Raw genomic sequence first — 25062 nt, forward strand, 5'->3', positions numbered from 1 at the left:
GATCTTCTGGCCTTAACTGGTCTCTGTCTCAAGCCCTCATCCATCTAGCCACAAGATCATGAGAGGGAAGGGATTCTGAAAGGACTAGGGGGATCTAGTAAGGATTTCTACTCCATCCTCTCACCTTGCAGATGGGCTGAAGAGATGAACAAGGATTTTGTGAAGTGTTCAGACACTACCTGGCATGCCAAATGCCATGGACCTGTCCTTAAAATGATTCCTTTCACTGCCAGGGGAATTTCAGTTTTCTGCCTTTATTCAGCTCACATGAGGATGGCTCTGCCACATCTTTCTGTAGCTGGTACACTCACCTTCCTCCTGATGCACTGGTGTGTCTTGCAACTACATCTGCAACCCCACTGCTCATGCAGCCATTCTCCATGGAGAGCTGGGAGAGCAGGAGCACTTGGTGAAGTAAGAGCAAAACAAATCCAAGCAGCAGCTCAAATCTTTACTTTGATCCTACCAAAGTTTACCTTGATCTTGACACCGAAAGAGAAAAATCTCTTCTGAGATGACCTGCAGATTGGGAAAGTTCCTTTTCAGGGCCCAGTAATTAGAGGACGAAAAAAGGTACTGAAAAAATGTCTGTTCCTTCTCAAAAGTGCTTATTTGTACTTTGGTGTAGATCCTGGAATCCTCCTTATCCATTAACTGGTGTCTTGTGCCAACACACCATAAACTGCAGGAATGGATTAGCCCCACCATATCTGCCCCTCACCCTACTGACTTAGTTGAGAGATTGGTGTCTTTCAGTCCCACTAAGTTCTTAGTAGCTTGTATTTTGGAGTAGTAGTTTGTACACCTACTAACCCTTTCTTTTTTTTTTTTCCTACCTACTTGATTATTTCCCTCCTCCTATCATTTCCCCCGCTATTTGCCTCTTCAAGAAGAAACAATCTCAGCATTTTCACTCTGTCTTTCTTGTTACAGACACCAAACTCTTCCTGATTCCATAATATCCATTTTAGGATGGGTCATCAGAAACGTACACCATGACCCAGGCAACATACTGCTAATCCAGAATGGCATCACAGTTTTTTGTCTGCATTTTAATCTCTCTGAAATTCACCTTTTTGTCTCTGTCACCACACTGCAGAGATGGCTTTTCCCTGTTCTTCAGCCTTCCTACCCTCCCTTTCTTGTTTCAAAATGTTTTTGCACTAGAGGTCTGAATCATTATCCTTTATTTTATATTTGGGAAGAGAGATCCAGAGAGGTGAAGCTGCTCAAAAGAAGAGCAGGAGAGCAGGATCCTCCTCCAGGGTTCTGTAGCCTGTTGAAAGAGCATTTTCATAAATGCATTTCTACTGAATACATTTGATCGATGCACCAGAAAGCAATAAGCACCAATATTAAACTTCAAACTACACTGCAGGGGAAAAAATAAAAAGTGCTCAGGAGCTGCAGTTCCAGGATTATATTACAGTCTCAAAAAGTGGTCCCCTCCTGCAATCATTTGATATTAAGCAGAAAATAAGGTAAACAAATCACAAGTCTCACAGGCCACACTGTTCCCCAGATATTTCAAGGACAGTCTCTGTACACAGGATGGTTTCTTCATCCTATCATCTTTCTCTCCAGCAAAATGCTTTTCTAGAATTGCCTTGTGAATGGCTTCATGCTCTTTGCTCAGTTAATTTTCTCAGGAACTTTCTCCTTTCTTATTATCATCTGAATTACTGCAACCCAAGAGCTCCCCAATGTTTCAATCATCTCACACTTCCCAGATCAATGTGAAGAGTTGTTTCTCTACCTACGTGTTACGTGTGACGATTTTTTTCTCCCTGCGAGTGCCATTCACGTAAGGAGCTTGAAAATAAAATGGGAAGAGCAACACATGATCTTAAAAAGTGAATAAGAAAAGCACAAGTTTCTTCCTAAGGTACCCTATCAGTTACACATTTGGAGGCTAGGTTCACATTTATGTCTGTTTCTTCTGTGGTGCAGTGTGTACAGAAAAGTGGAGACCAGAGAAGAGTCAACAAAATGGAAAACCAGGATCTTCTGCAAAGGTTTCACCTTGGTTTGTAAGCTGCCTACAGAATACAAGGAAAGCACTAAGAAGACTTCTTATTACTCCTCAAGCCTTTTGACTTCATGAGGATTGCTTAGGCAATACATTCAGATACAGGAGAGATGGTTCATCTACATTTTCTGTAAGAAAGGTCCCCTGAGCCTGATTCTACCTCTTTGTCTACACAGCTTTCAATTAACGCTGTGGGTGGGCACAGAAACACTTTCAGCTCATTATTCTCTTTTCAAATACCCGTGCACATGAGGTATTTAGCTGGAACAGGCCTTTGTAGATATTTTAAATGCCATTATCATTAAGAAGACAGGAATGGAAAAGAGATACTGTTTTGCTTACCTATTAGTTCCACCTTCTGCAGAGTAAAAGCAGCTTTGTGCAGTAAATTGAGGTTTGCAACATCTGCGCTGCTGGAAATAGCTATCTGAAATGTAAATCTTCAGAGCAATGGTAGATTGAAGCTACACTCAGCCACTTGAGTTATGGAGGAATGCTACCAGCTCAAATAACCAGAAGCCTCTCAATAAAATAAAATATGGTAAACAAGTGGAAGTCTCTTTGGGTGATCATTCTCATTATCTGGTTCTACAAGATAACGAGACAATCATCAAAGAAAGCTTGGCATTAGCTGTTAATTGAAGGCACTTTCAGAAAGTGCTGCTTAAACATTGAAAGATAGACTGACTTTAAAACCTTTACTTAGTATGTGTGTTAGAGCTGTATTAAAGCAGTTTTATTAGACCTCCCAGCACCACAGCTCAGAGAGAGCTTCAGATGCTATAGATGAAATTTGTGTTTTAAAAGGCTCATCTACATAAAGCCTAAGCACTGGGCATAACCTCAGCATACTTTATGGCATACAGATCTATCTATCCATGCAGATGCTCATGCTGTACAAACGCAAGATACCTAAGTGCATTTAATAACCTTCAAAAGAGGCAGAAGAATTCTGTCCCATTACAATGTATAATCACATAATGTACTGACAACACAAATCATAATGATTAGCCTTTAAGCTAAGTGCAGCCACCTTAGGACATAATTTTACATTTACTTGCTCTTTCACACACCCCTTTTTGCTCTTACAAAAGAGCTCTAATTCCCAGAGCTTTTACTTTCACCCATAAATAGCTCACTGCTCCTAACTGGGAGCCCATTAGCCTTAAAGACAGCCTCCTGTAGAGATAACAATTTCTGGATGAGACACCTCACTTCCCATGAAGCAGACAGCCTCTACTCTACTCTACTCTACTCTACTCTACTCTACTCTACTCTACTCTACTCTACTCTACTCTACCTGTAACCTGTGCTCTAACCTTACAAAAGCTGGAGGTTATCAATTTGCTTTAAACTGGTTGCATTTCCAATTAAACTCTCCTCTGTCTCTACAACTGAAATCCATCTTGTAACATTTTCAATCTGAGTTACAGGACCACACGATCAATATATCTGGAAATTGGGCATCACTGTAAGAGCTTGTGTAAAATGCCTGCAGAACTGTTGGTTTTAACCCAGGGGTGTGATGTGGGGTGGCCCTGATACAGCACACAGAGGTGGCCTGAGCCCAGCAGAACAGGGTTACCCAAACAGAGTCATGGCCAGAAAACACTTGGAACAACTCAAGTGGTTCGTCTGTGCCAGAGAGGTCAATTTAACTTTAATCTGTGTTTCACTCAATTTGCATGGTCAGTAGGATAAATATGCAATGAATGACATTAAGACTGCATTATGTTTTAATCACAGGATGGCTACTGTACAGCTAACCTGTCTGTTTTTCATAATTCCATTTTCACAATATTTGCCAACAGTTGAAGCAGAGCAATGCAGTCAACACTGAGTATACACCTCTGCTTACTCAGGGAAATGAAACTCACTCTTAATTTCCCATCTCAGTCATTTCATTGTTATCAAGAAGCTGTGAATTATTTCCTGTTTACAAGAGAGCTAATAGACTTTAAGATAGCAAAATTAAATTATTTTGAGCTTACACTACGTAAAATCCCAGCAGAATTCCTTTGAGTAGAAATGGATGTTAAATTGCACAAATTGTACCGTTTGTGGCCATTTACTCTAACAGCTCCAAGGGTTTTTCAGATATAACCACTTCCCAGCTATAATGGGGCAGGGTTCAGGGAATCTGTGCCTCCTTTTTAAGTTTCCAAAACTGTACCAATGGCTGGACTCCAGTTTGAGCTGCTGTTTCTCAGTTCCAGCTTTCAGATCAAGCAAATTACAGAGGTAGCTGTCTGCTGCAATCATGCACACAATAGTCCTGAGCTGCTGACAAGTGACCCATCCTCAAAGAGATAATGTGTGACAATTTAATTACATAGGAGCCATGCCAAAAAGATTTTCCAGGCCCAGCACCTTGAACTCAGACACTACTGTTCATACTGAACAAACATTTCAGTAATTGTTCTCTATTTCCATCATATTGGTGGGTATACAATTGCACTAACACGCCAGGTTCTAAATTAAGAAATTAAAAGTACATAAAGTAGAACAGGAACTAATATTGTGATTCATCCAGAGCCAAGATGTATCTCAGAGAAGAGTGGCCATGTGGAAAATGATCAAGTTAAACTTCATTTTAACTCCTCACTGGCTCCAGTGCTGCACAGTTTAACTCCCACTGCTGCACCCAGCAATAGCTGTATGGTATGGCTCCTCCTGAGGAACATAATTTCCTAAAGGCTTTCAGAAGGTCTCATACTGCTTACAGGAGACAATTATGACACTGTTTTCTTATGGAAGAAGAATCCATCCCACTAACAATGAGAACAAGGTTTCTTACTAAGACAATGGAAAAAAAATATTTATTCCTTTTGTCACTGTGACCCCTTGAGACTACTACCTGCTGATGATCAATGGAAAGAAGAAGCTGGAAAATCCCCTTCCAGTCACATCCCCACAGAGGGCATGAACTAGTAGAGGCAGGTGATCAAAAAAACATTCTAGGGTGATTATCTGAATGAAGACCTCAGCTTTTCAGATGAGCTGCTTGGCACAAATGCAGCACATTCCTCCTTCAACCACAGCCAGCTGCCCAGGCTGACAAGTCATTCACCCACAAATTGTGACATTTGCTCGCAGTATGCTTTTTGTATTTCTTCCACCACTACAGTGGTCTGGTTCAGCAGGCAGCCTGGACTGGCGTGCAGCTTTTTCCTTGAAAGAGGAGGGGAAAAGCTCTTCTGGCATCACAGGCTGCGTTATCATCTGATGGTCTCCTTAAAGCTGTGGTGTTCAAGCACCAGAGAGGCTGAGCAGCTGCTGCAGTCCCTGGAGGGATGGAGTGAGGCTGGGATCACACTGCTCCTTGCAAACATGCAGCCCTGCTGGAGCCACAGCTGCCCCAGCTGGCCCTCAAAATCTAGCACTGCAGCTGAGCTATGCTGATCCATGGATTCTGCTTGTAGAGCAAAGGTTTGGTGCATCTCGTGCCATGTTCAAGATGACTGTCACAAAAACACTGCAGGTGGAAAAACCTGACTCTCTAAGCATGAGACTCCTGCATCTGCTGAAGGCTGTGAGGTAAGCATCCACACAGCTCTGCCATGTGAAGTCACCCCTACCTCTGAAATGGGAAACTGTATGTTAACCTGAGCAGGATTGCTATTTTGTATGCAAATTACTACAAACATCTTTATTATAAACTTTCCTCAGTTGAGTCAGTTGAGTTGGAGGGAAGAAAGCTTCAAGGTCTAAACCAAGTGTCTTTGATATAATGGCCCTTGTATCAGTATCTCCCTTGTAAAACCATTTCCAGCTGGAGAACTTTACAGTTCCATTCAGATCTCTCTATCTGAATGTGCTGCACCAGCACTGAGATTTAAGAAGAAAAGTCAATACTTTTGTTCCCTTTTTTAAAAGCAAAATTTTAAAGGGGAGAGGAGCAGGACTGCAATGCAGAATTACTGGAGCAACACTATAGTTATACTGCAATGAAAACAAAAACTTCTTACTTATGTCCTGTCAAGGTATCAGGATTTAAAAAGAACAAACAAGCCACACCAGGACAGAAGAGGATGTTTTTGTCCCAGGCAGTGCAAGAGCCATCTGTTAAGAGATTCACTTACGTTGCTGGAGTAACAATTGCACAGCTGTTCTAAAGAATTAAAAAGAAAGTAGAAATCCAAAAGAATCATGTGTATTTCAGAAGATATTTAAAGAGACTCTATTTCTTTTTGCTGCACTTTAAAAAAATACAAGGGAGGTGCCACTGGCAAGCTCCTCTTTTCTTTCTCAGGAGAAAATAGGAAAGCACATCACTTTAATCCCAAACACGCTAGTAGTCTTCTACATCCTTCAGCCCTAGAAATCTCATTTAACATGCATTACATCCTGTAACAGATTTAGAACTGTATTAAAGTATTGATGCCTGTCTGCTAAGTATACCTCCCTAACAAGCTACATATACATTCAGAACTGAAGACCACAAGTATTATGTGCTACCTGCAAACAGAGGTGGAAGTAAAAGGAAGTGTTAAGATCTCCAACCTCTTTCCTAAAACAAGAACCGCTTGTCTAGAATGCTTCTTTTTACTTAAGTGAAAGCTCCTGTCCTGTTTCTGTTTATTTTAACCACTAGGGCAAGTCTCATATAAACTGGCACTTACTCAAGTTCTGCAGGAGGACAAGATATCAGTGTCCTCTGCCTAGGCCAACTAATGTAATTCCTGAAGACCCCACTCGAACCATCTCTGATGACATCTGAAAAGCCCTTGCTTCCTACTGGAGAGAGCAGATGAAGAGTCTGTAGAATGAAGCAGATGAGAAGTGCTGGTCCCAGTTGTCAGTCTCAGCCAGCGTGATGCTTTTTCAGGATCATCAGGACTTTATGCAGTGAGTACACTGAATTGTTCACTGCTCTCTTGAACTCAGATGCATGTGATCCTCATCACTACCCTCTCCTACAGTGTTTGTTTGTTTCTTCCTGGGACAGCTGCAACACTTCCACTCTCCTTTCTCCATGAACATTGTGATAAATAAGAGATGGCTGAAGGTATTCACCACAGCTTTAGCTAGTACAGCTAGCAGAGCATTTTTGTAAAGCAGTGAACCTGGACCATCAGTATAACATAAAAACTCTAAACTGCTATTAATTCCTCTCTGTGCAGATGTCTACCAATTCTTTTTTTTTTTTTTATACCAAGCACATACCAAAACCATGACTGAAAGTAATGAGTTGTAGCCCTTCCAGGAATGCTGCCTAATACCCCTTGGTAAAGCAAAGATAAATTACTGTCCATCTAAACCAGACTAATATGGAAAAGTCTGTGAATGTTAAAAAAAAGGAAAAAAACCTCAAAAAACCCCTGAAAAACCCAAACATAAAATAGGTAATGATTTTTTTTTTCAAACAACCAAACTGTTCTGCTTTTAGCAGACTGTCCTCTGAACTTTATGGACTCACAGAACATCACTGCGTGTGTAGCCTGTGCATCACCATGAACTGTAACGATCAGGACTACTGCTCCAGGATAATAGTGTAATTTTCCACTGGATGGTTTTCATTTACAATTCAGCTATTGTATATGGTAGTCTAATTGTAGCCAAGTACATTTTCAAGTTGTTCAAGGTATAATAAAGAACCAAACAGCTTAGAAAGGCAGCTTTAACTTTATAATTAGAAACGTTTTCTATTTCAGATGGCTTCTTGCTAGCATGTTTATAAATTCCCTTTTATACCTTTCAGAGTGTTGTAAAAATAATGACAAGCCACAGAGTGATTCATAGATACAATAATAAACTAGGGAAGAGAGTAAATACTTATGAGGAGTCAGGATAAACCTGGGAGAGCAGAATATCTGCATGTTTATAAACATAAATGTTTTCCTGTAGGAGTGAGGACAGACAAGAAGAGTCTGCATCTCCCAAGAGACCCATTAAAACAGGCTGACAATGGAAATTGGTCCCCATTTCCCTATCTACCTGATGTGTGAACAGCTGGATCCCTGAACAGCTTTATCAGCACAGTTCCAGAGGCACAGACAAAGGTTGTGTATTGGTAGCCATTACCCCAGTGGTAATTTGGCTGCTACCACCTGCAGGGACAGCTAGAGATGCTCCTTCAACCACTCCAGACCTTTCAGAGCTGCTGGCAGTAACCCAGCCTTTCCCAGGAAATGTGATCAATATCAGCCTGTAGTGCTGGGGGCAAGGCAAGCTGTCCTGAGGAGCTGTGCAGTCCCTCCAAGTTAAACATGAACATGTGAAAACAGATCTATTGCCAGTAACAGATAGCACACCCTGGGGGATGGCCAACACTGCTTTCCTTTGTATCCAGTTTGGTGAGATCAAGAGCAAAATCAGTACAAGGCATCTTTATAAAGAATTTTTTATATGAGCCCTGGTATAGCAGAATTTGGTCTTTAGGGAAAACTGAAGTTTTCTGTCCACATGGCTTTTCAATGGCTCTTGGTATTGAAGACGTGTGAAGCGTCAGCTATCTTGGCTTTTATGCCTAAAAAGGGAGAAATCTTGAATTCTAAAATTGTGTTCACCTTTATTACAGTGAAGAAAGAAATCTCTGGCTTTGCAACCCAAGAAAACACCAGTTCTAGTCTAAGGAAGCAAGCTAAGGATAAGATGATTTGATAAATTCTGTGACTCTGTTGATTAGAAATGCTTAACATGAAATTAAAATTCTTACAAGTTTCAGTATACACAAGGGGATCAGCAAATCTATTAAACATATTACTGCCTGTCCTACTAAATAGGCCACACTGGATGAAAGTGGTTGGAGAAAAAGCAGAGATGCCCAAGGCTTTTGCACAGTGGTGTTGTCAGCTCTCCCTCCTGCAGTGCCCATCCACAGCACTCCCTGGGTGCAAGGAATTCCAGATCACATGCTCTACGATGGCTTTCAAAAATAAGATGGATTACCACCTCTTTGCCATACAAATCATCTCAGAAGGCAAAGGATCAGCTGTAAGTCTCAATATAGGTGTCTCTGCTCTGAATTTACAGCTGTCAGGTTAAAACCTTTCTGCAAGATGTCCTAAAGCAAGACCAGGTGCTCCCTGGTGTTAGTTTTTCCAGTAATCAGCACTGCCTTGCATGTCAGGTAACAGGTGCAGCTCTGTGCCTGCAGTGCTGTTCTCCTTTCTAGCCAAGGCTCTGACAATTTTCCTACCTCCAGAGTGCCCATGGTGCTGCATCATCACACCAGCAGCTCCTGGCTTGCCAGCAAAAGGAAATGGAAGGTTTTCTGAGGCCATTATTCAGGTTGTCCACAAGCTTATCCCTGAGCCCAAGAGATAAAAGACTTTTTAAAAAGTTAGTACAAAATGGTTGCAGATAACAAGGTTGTGCTATCAGAATCCAGGTGATGGGGTGGAGAGGATAACTCTAAGCCACTCAAAACATAAAATCATGTCACTGAACCCACAGAAAATGTTTTAGGGCTACAACAACACCATGGCCATAATGACAGGCAACAGATAACTAGGTATCTCAACTGCAGCAGTTTATATAAGTTTAAAGAAAAGAAAAAATGGAAGAAGTATTTTTCTTTCAAACTAACAATATCTTTAATAGGATTCCTGGGTCTAAGGCAGAGAAAAAGAAAAGCAGCAAACAGAAAGGGAAATGCTACAGATTAACTAGTTTTAGAATCAACCACATGCTGTCTGCTTGCAGCTGGTAAGTGACCTTTGCATTATTCTCAGCTAGCACGAAATTCTGATCCAAGTTAATAAGAAAAATGTTGCTCCTTCTTCCAATAGTTCTTGCTTTAAAGGTTTCCTTGCACATGAAATCCTCAGTCATTTTCTATCCACTTCTTCATATTTTTTTGCTCATCTGGATGCATCTGAATCAGTGCAGTGGATTGCAACACATGCCTTCTACACTCTCAAACAAAACCCTCTTTAATAGGAGTTTTATACAGAAATGGAGATAGAGGGCTTCTTTACCTTCCATGGCTATGCTGCAACAGGAATTTACAGATAGCCACTGCTACAAGACAGTTACTTTCAACCAGTGATTAACCCCCAAATTTGTGAGATGATTTTAGCAGGGGAGGATATCATGGATGATTAGATGAAGACAAATGGGGTGCCATTTGTCATGGCAGACATACAGTACTCATTAAACTCAGAAATGGTTGTACACAGACGTGACTGGATTTCCAGATTCTGGCTGCAACCTGCTGAAATATGAATTCAAGCTTCAGATTGTTTTCAGCCACAAACAAGTTCTTAAAAAAGGAAGCTGCAATGCAGTTACAAGTCAGTGTCTTCAAAATGTTGTTGAAAACAATGTTGCTACATTACTTTTACAGGAATATTTCTCTAGTTTTCTTCTGTGTTGCAGAAAGCATTTCTGTGCAATGTACTGGAGTGTTCTCCATAAGAGTAGGAAAGCACCACTGCAGCCAACTCAAAGTGATGGCAATGATCCTGTCATGCAGAACCCTCTCCCCTCTTTGCCCCACATTCCCAAAGCATTTCACTATCACCAGAAGTGGCTGCATTTTTGCAGAAAGGCAAGTGTAATAAGCACTGAATGAATTTCTATGGTTTCTCTGTACTATCTAACAGAAGTTTTACGGCTATTTAATTACCAACAAACACGTGGAATTTAGGAAACAGCATTCAGTAATCCAATGGTCTTTCTAGCAGATAGTGGGGAACATTGTTTGGATGCTGGAAACCCAGTCTTGGCTAAATGTAAGTATTGCATTTGACAACAAACCTAGGCCCATCTTTTGGTTCCATGCACAATCTCTAGTCACCCTCATCCCATTTGAGAACACCAAGCATCATCATCCATGCCTTGGCCATCCCTCTTCTAAACACAGCCCATTGCACCCCTGCTTCCCTCTGGCCAGTTGCCCCTCTGCTAGCTGCTGACTCCTGGCTGTGACTGTAAAGGTGAATCCCTTCCCTTCTCTGGCTGAGAAGGATCAAAGGCTGGCTGAGGTTTGCAGGGACCTCTGGAGGTCCAACCCCCTCCCCCCCCTCAATGCTTAAGCAAGGCCATCTAGAGTTGGATGCTCAGGACAAACACGAGATGGCTTTTGAACATCTCCAAGGATGGAGATAGCACCAGAAGAAGATAGAGGTGGCCTGTGTCCGTGCTCCACCTGGGAAGAGGATGTTTTCTGTTCACTCCCACTATGTGCATTCATCTCACCATGTCCATTCATCTCCAAGGGAAGAGCAAACTGAGAGAGCAAACAAATGCTTGCTCCACTGCTCTGAAGTGGAGAGCTGACTCATGGAGGTCACCAGTGCAGACTTCTGCAGCAGCTTTAAGCACAGGAATCCTGGCTGATGCAAGGTCTGAGGCATTCAAATCCCATATGAATACATTCCTCTTCTTTTTTAGTAAGAAGACATTTAGCCAGCTAGGGAAACCAGTTAATTAAACATTTCCCTGCAGGTTATAACCATGGCTAGAAATTCTTAATTAACAAGTAAAAACTCATTTACAAAAAACTTATTATTAACATTTTTAGGTCCAGCATACTGAGCTTGCCAATCAGAAAATACCCTGAAACACAGCAAGGGAGTCACCAGATTAGAAGGCCACCAGCAGATTTACCTCTTTTACATTTAATTCCTTTTCCTCTTGTATTCATCTCTGCTCACACACAGCAAGTTTCAGAAGGAAACAGCTAACCTGATGGTGTATTTATTTCAGGGTTGGGTTTTTTGTTTGTTTTCTGTTTGGTTTTGGTTTGGTTGTTTGATTTTGCTTGTTTTGTTGTGTTTTTTTCTTTTAATAAAGGAGCTTTTAAAAGTGTAGGTTATCCTTGGTTTTGGGAACCATGTCAAGATATTCATTTTCTAAGACTGATTTGAAGGTTTTGACTCATTTGAGGCTCAGTAGCTCCAGCTGATCATCAAAATGCAAGGGAAATTAGATTTAAAAAATCTGTCAACTTGCCAATTCCTTTAATAAGATTAACCCTGATCAGGGCCTTAATGTTGTGAGCCCCTGATGAAGGATGACAGACCTTTTCACCTTGGTGCCCTGGTTTAAACTGTAGATTTTATTAGCAGCCACACTGATACAAAAAGAAAAAAAAAGTCCATAACTCAGTCCCTAAAAGACAACCACATCTGCTAAAGCAAACTTTCCTTTAGCAGCTGCTTGTGCTCTGCCCCCCAGCAAGAATGTTCTGGCTGTTTCTGGTAAGGTAGAGAAAAGGATTGAGTGATAAAACTTAATACCTCTGTTTCACTCTGCCAATTTGGAACACTCTGATTAGCAGCGATCAGTTATTGAAAAAAAAAAGCAAACAAAAAAAAAGCCAGGAGGAAAGACAATGGAAAACCTTAATTGTTCACAGCCCAAATAACATGGCTTCAAAGATAAAATGCTCTGCCTGGCAATTAAACCAACTGGAATATCCAACTCAGATACCTTATTTTCTGCCAGTACTGACAGATGGGGCAGCACCACTGTAACAGTAACCCTGACATCTTCTAATTCCAGCAGCAGCCATGGCAAACACTGCAATGGGTCTGAGATAGAAGATGCAATAGTGTGTCTCTTGAGCCCTGTAAAGGCTCCAAAACTGCTGTGCTACCCCATCTGCCCAGCACTCTGCCACCTGGTGAACCAATCTCCAGGTTTCCCAAGGCTCGTTCCCTTTCTTAGAAGTCAGACAGGTGTGCAAGCTTGAAGAAGGGTGTGGACAGGGAAAACAAAGCTTCTCTGTTGTACTGTTGTACTGTTCTACTGTGTCCCCTCTCCTCTCCCTTTCCCACCATCCTCAGCCAGCTTGGAGGACACTGCAGCACTCTGGCCATGCAGAGCCAGCAAGGACCCCAGGCTGATGGGAGTTTACAAATCACACAGTTTAAATTTTATAGCTCTACATGAACTGACCAAGATGAGTTTTCCCCTGCACTGCAGCATCAGGGAGAGACAACTCGATAATAGGAAAAAAGTAATATCCACCAAGAGACTGCCTTCCTTGATTGAATGAAACAAGTAATGAGTGGCTAGCAAAACCACCCCTAGAACTGCAGGCTGGTGGGAGAAACAGGAGAGGGCTGGGAAGAGATATCCTGGGGCTGTGGAGAGAGAACAATTTGTCTCCAAGAAGCACAGCACTGTGAACTGCCCTCCCTGCAGAAGCGTCTGAGCAAGGGATGCTCAGCATGCCAGGGCTGAATCTATCACAGCCATGTGTGGTGGAGTGACCCTCACCACATCACCAATTCTGCTGCCCCAACCCTGATGTGCCTACTGCTTTCACAGACTTGCTGCAGGCTGGAAATGTTGAGGACTTCCTTGTTATATAGGAACACGTGTTTGCAGAAGCTCCCTGGGTGTGAAACACACCGGGATCATTACCCAGCACTGCTGTGAGCAGCAGATGGCTTGCACTGGATCTGTCTGGTCGGCTGCTCCTCACACTCATCCCTGCCCACACCGGGTGAGGGGCCTGAGGAGGGACTGCTCGAAAAGCCAGGCTGCACCACCCTCCCACAGGATGTGCACATGCCAGTGAAATCCTGTGACAGATGACATTGTGCAAGGGCACAGTCACTGCACTTTCCCCCAGAGCTGCAGAGAGGAATGAGATTTCATTTTGATGATTTTGAAATTAATTCATACCAGCAAAAGAAGGAATTTTACTAATGAAAATTGAACACAGCAGGGCTGGAGTGGCTAACCTCTCTTATTATGTGATAGACAATTAATTTAAAGGGTCTGAAACACAAGTGCAGGTTCCTCCACCACAGTTCTTCTCCCAGACACATTCAATCTAAGTCTGCACGGGAGAGGGAAAAAACAGCATTATTGTAACTGAAGCCTTCATAGAGCAATTGAATCTGTTGTTTACATTTTTTCTACTATTTTTTTTCCCCATCTTCTGCCTGAAGAAAACCACAGTCTGTCATTTAAACAAAAACCCCTCATCCAATGTGTTGGGAACATTGGGCTACAGGGGACAATTGGAGATGCATCAGAGAACCAGGAACAAAGAAGCTGAAGCACAGGGTGGAAGGAATAAGCTTACAGCCTCCAAAGCAAGATGAAAGCTAACAAAACATGATGCTGAGGGGCATTTCTGAACCACCTCATACAGTCCTGACCCCAAGTGCTGTGTTACCATGTGGTTAGTTTCATTAACAAGCTGTCTATTTTTCAGGTTGTTACTCTGATGGTTTTTAGATTACACTGATTTGTAGCCAGATTCTTTTCTCTAAAAAAAAAATCAACCCTTCTGATTTCCTTCTAAAAAAGTAACATATTGTTTCCTGAACAGGAAAACTAATGAATCTTGGGTACACAAAGATTCATTTTGCCTTCTAACCATCCTAGCCCCAGGCTGCTGTAATATCCCTTCCTCCTAGATCTTCACAGTCAGGAAGCAGAAAGCATCACTTGGACCAAGCAAGAGCCCGGAGTGCCTGGTCCAGCTTGCAGGCAGCTGCAACACACAGCAGCCTGCCTGAATTCTGTCAATCCTTCCCACAGTGTGGCACTTCTTTGGGTCTCTTCTCCCCTAGTGCTGTTTTTCAGTGAACATGAAATATGGCATCCTAATTAATTTTGGAACACAGCTTTCAAATTGGCTTGTATCAGCCAACAACAGGGGAAAACAGACAGACTCATTGTCACATAATGCCTCCTGGTCCTTCTGCAACCAAAGCACGTTATGGAGGCAGAATCTGCACTTCAAAAATTCTCTCATTACACACGTTCATGTTTCCATTCTGCTGAAAACATGCTGGCATTTTCCTGTAAGCCACAGAGGTGCTTCAAAGCAACACTTACCACAGCTAAGTGGGGCAAATCAATGGTATCCTGGGCACTCAGCTGCATTTTAACCTAGATGATGAGATGCACAACAGTATTTACCTCTAGAGATCTCAACAATATTTGAGGACTGAAACATAGTGGGCTTTTGGACAAATGCTTCAAAAACTGGGAAAAATTACTGAGAGATTTCCCAGGGTCATCTTAATTATTTCTCCCCACCACACATATATCAGGACATGGCCTTTGTATTAAAATAACTTTCCACTTACCCGAAGATATGAAAATGCAAGTTTTTAATTCCTAATTGAGCTCACTAGACATACATGCACTTCTTCCAAACTTGCTCTAGCATTTTTAAGGGTCAGGAAACATGGTATTCTTGTCCTGCACAGAAATGAAAGCGTGGCTCCACATTTGGAAACCAATTCCAAAAATATAATTGCAGAATTCAAAGTTAGCAAATCCCAATGATCCAAATCAAACCCGCTACACTTATATTTTCCTAGGGACATTTTCCTACTGAGTAGTGTGCTACGTAAACCTGTGGCAGGATGCTTTCACTCACGTAGGACTGAAGTGTTGGAATAATTTTAAGGCCTCACAACCACAGTCTGCCAAACAGAGAATTGATATTGCCAGAGACTGCATGATTTGGCCTGCACCAGTTTCATCACATGTGATGCTGCATGCAGCAGTATGATGATCTTATGGGACTATTTGGTTCTGGACTGAACTGCTGTTATAAAAAGAGCATCTTCCTACTAAGGCAGGGCAGAGCTAACTCAGCCAGGAAACATGGAATAATACCACAAGTCAGGATGATTCTTTGGTTGACATTATGGGAAGCCAAAGTCATCCTTCCTAGTTTAGAGTTCTAAATCTTGATTCCTAATTCTTTTCCTTATGTGCTCTGTACCCCACTTCATTGAAATTTTTCAGTTTAGCAGAGAAAAAAAAAAACTGAGCCAGACCTCATCTCAAACAAACCTGCCTTTCAATCATACAACTGTTCATAAAAAATGGCTGACTAACTCAGGGTTAGAGAGAGGTGGGAGGCTTTTTGGAAGAAAATGCCTGCCCTATGCATAGCTGTGGCTCTTCCACCTCAGTTCCACACAATGCTCTGTACTGAGTCTCTGGTGATGCTAACAGAAGGGTTTTCATGACACAGACTACCCCAGATAGATTGGAAAATCCAATCTATCCTCCCAGGACTGATGAACTTGATGCCCTGAAACCAGGACCAAAGCTACTGAATGAAGACACTTTATAATATAAGCCTTATTATTAGTCCATGGGCAGCTATTTAAAGAAGTTTGTTCTCTTTCTTGCATTGATTCCATGATCAGACATTCTTCTAAGCTGAGAAAAAAACACTTGAGTCTTGAGCAATAAGCTTTACAAAGCAGCAAGTAGTACAAATAAACATTTATTAATGAGAACAAACTCAACCAACAGAACATGTTGAACAAGGCTGCACAAAATTTTACAGATCATTAGAGTGGAGAACCAGATGTGCTGTACCAATCAGGAGAGCATGAAGGCACAGGGCTTCACCTGGTCAGAATGACCTGGTACGTAGAACTGGCAAGGGAAAATATGTATTTGCTCCTGCCAGTATGTCCTTTGCAGCACTGATTGTTTTCACTGCCTTGAATTCCAAGTTAAAGAAAGCAGGATGAGTTTAAATTATTTATGCCCTTATTAACATCAGTGACTTAAAAATAAAATCAGCAAGCATAGAACATAAATTTAAGTCATCCACTAATTCCATTTACACATTGGTTTTTATTCTGATGACTGGTGTCCATTTTTCAGATAAGGTTAACTTTCAGTTTGTCATTAAATCAAGTCTGACACCATAGTTATTATTTTTTCTACTGGTCTGCACAGAAAAGAAATGATGTGTTGTTATGTTTACCCAGTCTCTGATACCATAATAAATTAAACTGATTTCCCTCCCCCCAGATTTCCTCCTCTCTGCTGAAGCTACAGAACAGAAATTGGAGGTTAAATTCACAAATCCAACTTTTCAAAAGCAAAGAAAAATTTTAAAAGCACTGTGCATCTAAAATTATAAATGCACATTTTCAAGCAATGTGTTGCAAAACTGATCCTATTTCTGACCACAGGTCCAACAGGCTTTCAGAACAAACAGCTCTCTGCCTTCAACATCTTTCACAGTTTGAGAAAAGAAAGCTTTCTTCCCTTTTTGCAACTCCCAATTGATGTCTCAAATATGAAATTGTTATTCAACTAGTTCAGTTTAATCTGAAAATTTTTCTCATGCCTATGAAGAGATGATTATCAAAGAAGCTGAGCCTTTACACATCAAACCTAGGGCCCAAGTATTCAGACAGTGACTTTTCCAGTTTTCCAGTTTGACCATAAAGTGTCCATACCACATATTCTTCTGTTTGTGTTATTTATACGATAGCAAGTTTCTTTTACACAGGTTGATTGTGAAATAAGTATAAGTCTCTAATCTCTAAAACAGCTGTTAATATATTTTAAACCAAATTAAATTACATTAGCCAGTGAAATGCCTCACAAGTTCTATATGAATACCTGTTACCACCTGACAGACATGACTAGGTTGAGACTGCAACAATGAGCAATAATATCATAATCCAAATTTCTCCAAAGTACTGTTCCTGCATCTCTTTGCCATTTCCCTTCCACTACACCCTCAAGCACCTCCCTCTATCTTAAAAAGCAGGTGTAGTAACAACTGTATCCACTATTTTCAAATAAAGCTTCTGGCAATATTACTGAAAATTTGTATATGAGAATGTTTCCCTGCTTAATTGTCTCTTTCACACAGGACTTCTATAAGTGCTTGCTTGAGAGAAGGAAAGCTTGCTGATAATTAACCAGTCATACCTGAGGCCTCACTATTTGTCTCCAGGGTGCAGAAATGTGTCTTGTTCAGATAGGTACAGGACATGCATACATACCTAACGAAATGCTGCTCTCTTCCAGCAACAGAAAGCAGTACTGCATAGTCACAGAAGTGATAAAAACCACATGCAGATTTGAGCATTGGCAGGAAAAAGAACCTTCTCCAGTTCTGAATTCTGTTCTGCTGACAAGGAGGTGTTGAGAAGTGCACTACAAAATAAGCAGGTATCCCAAAACCAGAGTCATTAATGCTTTAAGTGATTAACCATGTGGCTTACCTCCACATTAACATATTGAAACAAAAATCATGGAATCACAGAATGGTTTGGGTTGGAAGGTACCTTAAAGATCATCTAGATAAAACTCCCGTGCATAGGCAGGGACACCTTTTAGTAGACCAGGTTGCTCCAAGCCCCATCCAACCCGGCCTTGAACACTTCCAGGGAGAACTTCTTTCTATAGTCTGACCCAAATCTACACATTCCATCATATCCTATCACCCTATGCCCCTGTAAAAAGTCTCTCCCCAGCTTTTCTGGGGCTGCAGAGGGGTGGTCTCCTAAGAGTAGAGTCGAGGAACAGAATCCCCTCCCTGTCCCTGCTGGTCACATTTCTTTTGATGCATCCCAAGATATGGTTGGCTTTCTGGACTACAAGGGACATTGCCAGCTCATTTCTCAAAGTATCATTTAAAATTAAGTGGCAAAAAAAAGCTGTATGTTGCTCATATTTAAAGGTATTTTTTATACTGCAACTGCTTTTGGTATACAACATGATGTTTCTTTTAACTGCTGTGAAGGGGCTGGCTTTGGCTGTGCAACTTTCTTTATGGGGGCTGGAAAATAAGAGGGGTCTTGCAGAAGGCAGAGGCCTCTCTGTCAGTCCTGAGAAGGGAAGTGAATTTATGTTGTTTTCCTTAGAGAAAGAGGCTGGTGCTGACAGGACCCCTGCAGTCATCAGCCACAGCTAAAAGTGCTCTCCTAATGTGCTGTATTTATTATTCCTTGGAAAACCTCCCTTCATTTCACCAGGTTTTGGTGGCTACCAAGGTTTCAGAAATTCTGACCTTGGGAAAGACCTGTCTTTTAAGGGCTGTGCTTCCTACCAGAAGCCTTACAGAGGTCACTGGCCTCTGCCATTTTTTCACCAGCCCTACTGCTTTAATTACAGCTTAATTGCTACTTTCATGGCAGAAATCCCATCCTACTGAACACTCAACAACCTTGTGGCTCACTCTTCTGTGTGTGGGGCTGATGGTGGGCTCTTGCTTTGAAGTTCTCCAGGGGCTCTTCTGATCTGCAACAAGTTGTCATAGATGAGACAGCCTGCATCACATCTCAGGAGGCTCCATGACTTGTGTGCTGGTGCCTGCTGTCACCCCCTTGCCAACAGCTACACCTTATCACACAAAAAAACCCTCACAAACCTCTGCTGGGAAACTGCAAGCCCTCTTTCCTTCGCTGCTTTTATCTACAGTCTCTTGCAGACACACACAAAGCTCAGTGGCTCTCAAAACACATACAGAAACCTGCACACAAAGACATTTGGCTGTGCCCTATTTTTAAAAGTAGGATCTGACCTCAGAGTAGTCTGAAGTAACATGGGGCACAGCAGCTAGGAAGACTACATATGAAAGGCATGTTTAGTGACACCTCTGAAAGCAAACTAGATGATTTGCTGAACTGTGTCATGCAGAATATTGGTGGTATCTTCATCAAGAAAAATCCTCAAGCAAAACCAGCTCCCTGTGCAGGAAGTACTCAGCAGAGATTTGAGGCTAATAAAAGGACTGCATTATGGAGCTGAGCATCTTACAGACTGGTTAGGAAATAACATCACACTTTGAGTCACTTGGGTCTACTTGCCCTCAAAAGACAAAACCCTGAATAGCAACCTGAAGCCAGAACAAAGGCACATCAATACTACAACCAACTGGCACCAACTTCAGACATCAATTTTCCATACAACACACTGACCCAGCACTGGTCGAGCAGAATTTTCTGGCTTAGCTCAAACATTTATTACATTTGATGTGACAGTCCTGAAACAAATACTTATTACAAAAAAGTCCTTGCTCCCTTAAACATAGTCCTACAAAAGCATCTGGAGGAACTTTAATGTCAGTCTTCATTTGCACATCCATTAATTTATTTATTTAATAGGCATGGCTAAGGCATACAGGTAATTTAAAACTCTTTTTTGTGGCTTTCATTGTGGCATTGTAGAGGTCTTCTTTTATTTCCAGTTGTCTCTAGAGTCTAGTGCACCATGGCAGCATATAAGTCACTTACGAAAATCACCAAAACTCTTTAAAAAAAAGAGTTTAAAAAAAAAAGCAAGAACAGAACAGATACCATGGGCCAAAACAATTGAACAATTTTACATCAGTTGCAGGGTGCAAAAAACTGTCCTCTAAAACACCTTCCAGATAATATCTGGGGGGAGGGAACACAACAGCACTGCTGGTAATCCACTGTTACTCTGCACAAACTCTAGACACTGCCCTCAGCAGTCACTGTGTTGCACAAACTGTAAAGGTTTTCAAGTCCATGCTGTGTTCTGCAGCTCCCACAGAGTGCTTGATTATAGTTTAGTTCATTAGGAAAGTTAAAAGAAATAGAATTTTCTTTCCTATATTTAAGGAAAGACACTTGTGCCCAGCTTTCCACACTTCTGCCCTGCAGTTACCTACAAAACACATTCTTTAGGGCCCATATAACTAAAGTCAAATAAATGAACATCAGAAAATTTCTTTCCAGACTCTCTCTCCAAAAGTAACATCAGTAAGTAGCTAGAATATGCTACTATGCAAGTTGCTGCAATGCAGCTGAAAGACAACTCCACTTAGCTTTAAGCAAGTTACCTAAGGTACATTCTCCTCAGAAAAGCACCAAGCTTGCTTAAGACTAAATCAGATGCTTTTTGAGTCCTGATGGGCTCTATGCTGGGATGCCTGGACAGAGATGCTTTGTTTAACATTAATTCAGGCATCTCTGTGCTGTTCTGGAGTTGTTGATGTGGTTACAGCACATATGCACCCTCAGATGTTCCTGAAGAACAGCATCAAGTTCCTTCCATGAAAGAGATTTAAGAATCCCATTAGAAGAAAAAGATACACAGCTCTTATTGAGACAGTTACATCACATGCCAGTCAGTTGAAAGCCAAAATCACTAAGTTCTAGGAGACAAAAAATCACGAAGGCATAAGAGACAAGAATTTCTATTTTTTTTTTATTTCTGGTAAAGGCACACTCATATACTTAATATTTTTTATTTCTGGTAAAGGCATATTCATATGTTTCTTGTCTATATAAAGTGAAACAAATTCAGGACTGTAGGTCCCATAATAAGCCAGCTTCTAACATCCTGTCTGGAGGAACAAGATGAGTGGTGGCTATTCAGGAAGAACAGCAGACGTGGACATCACACTTGACACAAAAGGATGTCTCTAGCCTATGGTGGCTGCTGACTATCATGTGACTGTGAAAAAAAAAAGAGGGTCTGAGACAAAGATCAATGCTGCATGACCACATTAGAGATCATCTGTAGATCACAACTTTCTAACAATCAGGGCAATGAAACCCTATGATGTTTCATTGCCAGGATACAGTTAATTTTACTTTGGATTATTTTAATTGGAAAATTTCCACTGCTTCCAGAAGAGTCATAAGCTGCTGAGCTCCAAAGGAAACCTGATGTGAACAATATACTATTTTAGTTTTCTTTCACCCTGACCTGCCTTTTTAGTTTCTTAGGAGGCTGACAGCTCCCCAAGAAGACCTGCCAGAATCTCAGAGGCATTGGTGAAGTGTAAACTCAAAAATAATTTTTTAACCTTAGATACACAGGGTAAATGCTGTTTGGTTCTAATGCGCTTGCCCCTGACCACCCAGGAAGCAAAGGAAAGACAGATTTAAAGAAAAAAACTGCTCAACAATGGGAAGATACTTAAAAAATAATCAATTGAGAACGGACATCTAAATCTCTGATCTTGTTAGCATTGCTTCTGTGTATCCACACAGCTGCCAGAGCTGCCCATCTATGGGAAAAAAAACCTGGCTTCTACCAGAAAGATCATGGAGACATGAAATATAAATCTAGTATCCAGTAAGTTTACAATATGTTGGTTGCCTATAGCAACACAAGACCACTATTGCCAGACTTGACTTACCTGAGACTCTAATTTTAATGTATATTAACCAAGTGGACATTGAATCAGAGGTTTTTTCTTTACACAGAGCTGACATTTAATTAGAACTGTTTCAAGAGCTGTTCTTTTAACACACAGATCTGGTTATTTATGAGCCTGCTTAAATAGACAGTGGTACAACACGACAAAATTAGCATGTTCTTTATCAACATTGCACAGAGTAAGTTTATATCTTATGAGGAACAATAATTAATTCTTAAAAAAGGGCTTTAACTTTGAGGTTTCTACTGTTTGTCACCCTTTCCTTTGGAAAGCAGACATTACTATGTGGTTAATTAGCTATAGCTCTTTTGACAGACAGAAGGATCCACAGAAACCCAGTGTGCCAGTGAAGAGGGCTACAGCCAGGCCTTCCCATTGTACCAACCAGATGACAGTTTTCACAGTAATTGGGTATATCACTCCAAGTGGACCATGAATCCCTTTCCTGGAAGTCTGGGCAAAAAAACCGCTTCCACTGACATCATATGCCTCCTCCCATACATTGTTTAATTAGCCAGATGGCAAGCCTGCAACAAAGCTACCACAGGACTGTCCATATTACTGTTCACTGGACCCTGCAATGCAGCTTGATTTCTCCAATCTAAATACCAAGCCTTGAATCTGCTACTACTCTGGCATGTTTTCTAGGTAACATCAGGTGTCCAGAAAGAAGCTGTTTGCATGAAAAATAAGACATCACAGTAAGCCAGCAGGGCATTCTATAGAAGCTGGGGAAAAGCTGTAAATAATAAGACTAATTATTATACTCTAAATAATACTGTCTTTTCTTTTTGTTACTACCCAGCCTTTGCATTCAATGGGTGTTGAGCACAGTAAAGGGCACCCTACAGCTGACTTCTAGGGAGAAAACATTGCTAAATGTGTAGAAACCCTTCTTTAAGCTATGAGGAGGACACAGGGACTTCAAAGAGCAGCTCCTATGGAGATAAGAATGAATCCCTGCTAAGTTGCTTTACTAGCCACTCTTAACCCAGCATCCTGGATTTGCTTTCATAAGCTTTAGCACGAGTCACTCAATATGCAGCATAAAGCACAGCCTGACACTGGGGCTGGTTGGTGTCCTCTGATGTTTCCTGTCTTGTGTGGCCACAGACTCATCTCTGGCTAATAATTTGAGACTAAGACCATACAAGTTGCTGTGGAAGAAGTGACAGAAGCTTGCAGCAGCACCGCATGAGGTGCACAGCACTTAAGTTTACACATCTGTGCAAGCATAGCTTAAACAAATGGCAAGGATGTTATTGAAAGACTGGCCACTGCACTGTAAGATGCAACATGGAGAAGTGTGTGCACTATTAGTGCTAGCCAACGTACTATGAAACTCTTTCTGACAGAGCAACATCATGCAATCATTTCTTTTAGACATGTGGATGGAGACCTACAGTTCTAATTTTTCACCCACTTACAGTTACTAACCAATGAAAGCTTGGTGCAGTATCAAAGCCAGCAGCTAGTACCTGAAACTTAGTAAAACCTGCAGTGATGCTCAGCATCTGAAGTAGAACTAATCACAACCTTTTTACCAGAAGTTACTGGGCTTCAACAACCCAAAGCAACATGTTAAATTTTCTTTCCATTGGCAGCTGAAAGAATCTCAAGCATTCCTTCATCACAGTCTGGCAATAACGTAGATTTCAAGGAAAGGTGTTGCTCATTTCAAACTTACCAGTGGAGGTTTGGTACAAAACCAAAACGTTTCTCTTTCATTTCCTGTTTTTCAATTGACTTCAGGGGCAGAAGAGTAGGAAAACAGAGAGAGAAGCTGAGAGAAAAATTTCCATTCAACAGCAAACCATATCTAGAGTGGCAGAATTGTAGCAGCATTAGAGAGACCTCAACAAAAAAAAAGTGATAAAAGCAGGAGGGGTCTTGAGAATAACAAAATTATGCCAAGTCAAGGACAGTTAGTGAAAGCCTTGACATGTCATGAGCTGCAACAGAAGCAAACTAGCCTGGACAGTTCACAAACACAACCCCTGTACATACAGCTAGGAGTAAGTCTCCCGCAAGAGTAAGTATCTGTAAGACTGCCACAGGATGTTACCTTCCATATGCACAGTAACCTCCATATACACAGTAACTTCTCCATATTTTATTAGAATTCTTGGGGGTGTTGCCATTGATAGCATCCAACTGTACCATGTTTTATTTACAAATCAACTCTGCCTACTAATGACATGCAATTACCTCTGAAGCTAGAACTATGACAAGGTAAGATGATAAGACTAGTACTGATACAGGTTAATTTTATCTGCACAGCAGCATTTAGATTACCATAGCTATCTGGTAAGAACCACAGCACTCAATTTCAAAATCAAATCTGATTTTGACCCATTATTTCTATAAAACGCATGGAGAACAGACCTAGGCTGCCATTTCCTTTGCTCCATTTCAGCAAGAGAAGGTGGTATACAGGGCTGTGTCATTCAGCCAGCACTCCTCACTTGGATCTCAAAGCTACAAGCTTGTCCCTTTTCACAAAGTGTTCAATTTCTATCACTGAAGGTGATTAAGCATGCTTATCTTAATTTGCTCCTTTAAGACAGTATGGCTGAAATGGCAGATAGAGGAATTGAATTATTTCCACTAGTGTGTTACTAAAGGAAAAGGTGCACCAGCACACCACTGATAGTGCAACACTTTTTAATACCTCTTTTTAAAGGCTGAACACAGGAATTAGCATTTGGATCACACTTGTACGTGGTGTATTATGGATTCAAACATGTTGAGCCCTCTGCCTTGCCTCATACTATACTCACTCCTGCAGATGTCTTTTTCCCAGAAGTTGGCACTTGCATCCTCCTTCTGACCCACTGTGCCCTTATACCTCTTCCAGTTCCTCACCTTTGCTTGGGGCATACCTCTGTCCCGGTCTCACTTCGTTCATATCATCCTACTTATGACCCTGAAAAAATCTGCCACCTGTAGGTTTGTATGTTCCTTTGTGGTTTTAAGAGAGATTTCTAATAGCTAGTCTATCCCTAAGGCATCAGTCAGCCTGACTGTCTCACTTATTACTCAATTTAAGCACTCCGTAGAGCACAGCTTACTGGTGCAACAAGACAGTACAGAGATCAATCTGACTGAAAACAAAACAGTTTCCATCTCTTGGCTCAAAGGTCTAATGTCCTAAAGCATCCTCAGCTTTTAAATGGCTTGGGCTTTGCTCGTTTGTTTCTTTTGG

General features: G+C 41.3%; 1 protein-coding gene across 4 annotated transcripts in view; it reads right to left on the reverse strand.

The window, feature by feature from the left end:
- The window catches only part of FAM219A (family with sequence similarity 219 member A), an 89934-nt gene that overhangs the window by 50026 nt on the left and 14846 nt on the right, over positions 1-25062 (reverse strand). Inside the window, exon 2 of one of the 4 annotated variants that reach the window (XR_003988733.1) lies at positions 20879-21145. The exons of the other annotated variants lie outside the window; for them this stretch is intronic. The gene's annotated coding sequence lies outside the window, so the exon portion shown is untranslated. Of the gene's footprint in view, positions 1-20878; positions 21146-25062 lie in introns of those variants that run through there. 4 annotated transcript variants of the gene reach the window in all.

This window comes from Calypte anna, chromosome Z, assembly GCF_003957555.1.
Source record: "Calypte anna isolate BGI_N300 chromosome Z, bCalAnn1_v1.p, whole genome shotgun sequence".
Taxonomy (NCBI): Eukaryota; Metazoa; Chordata; class Aves; order Apodiformes; family Trochilidae; genus Calypte; species Calypte anna.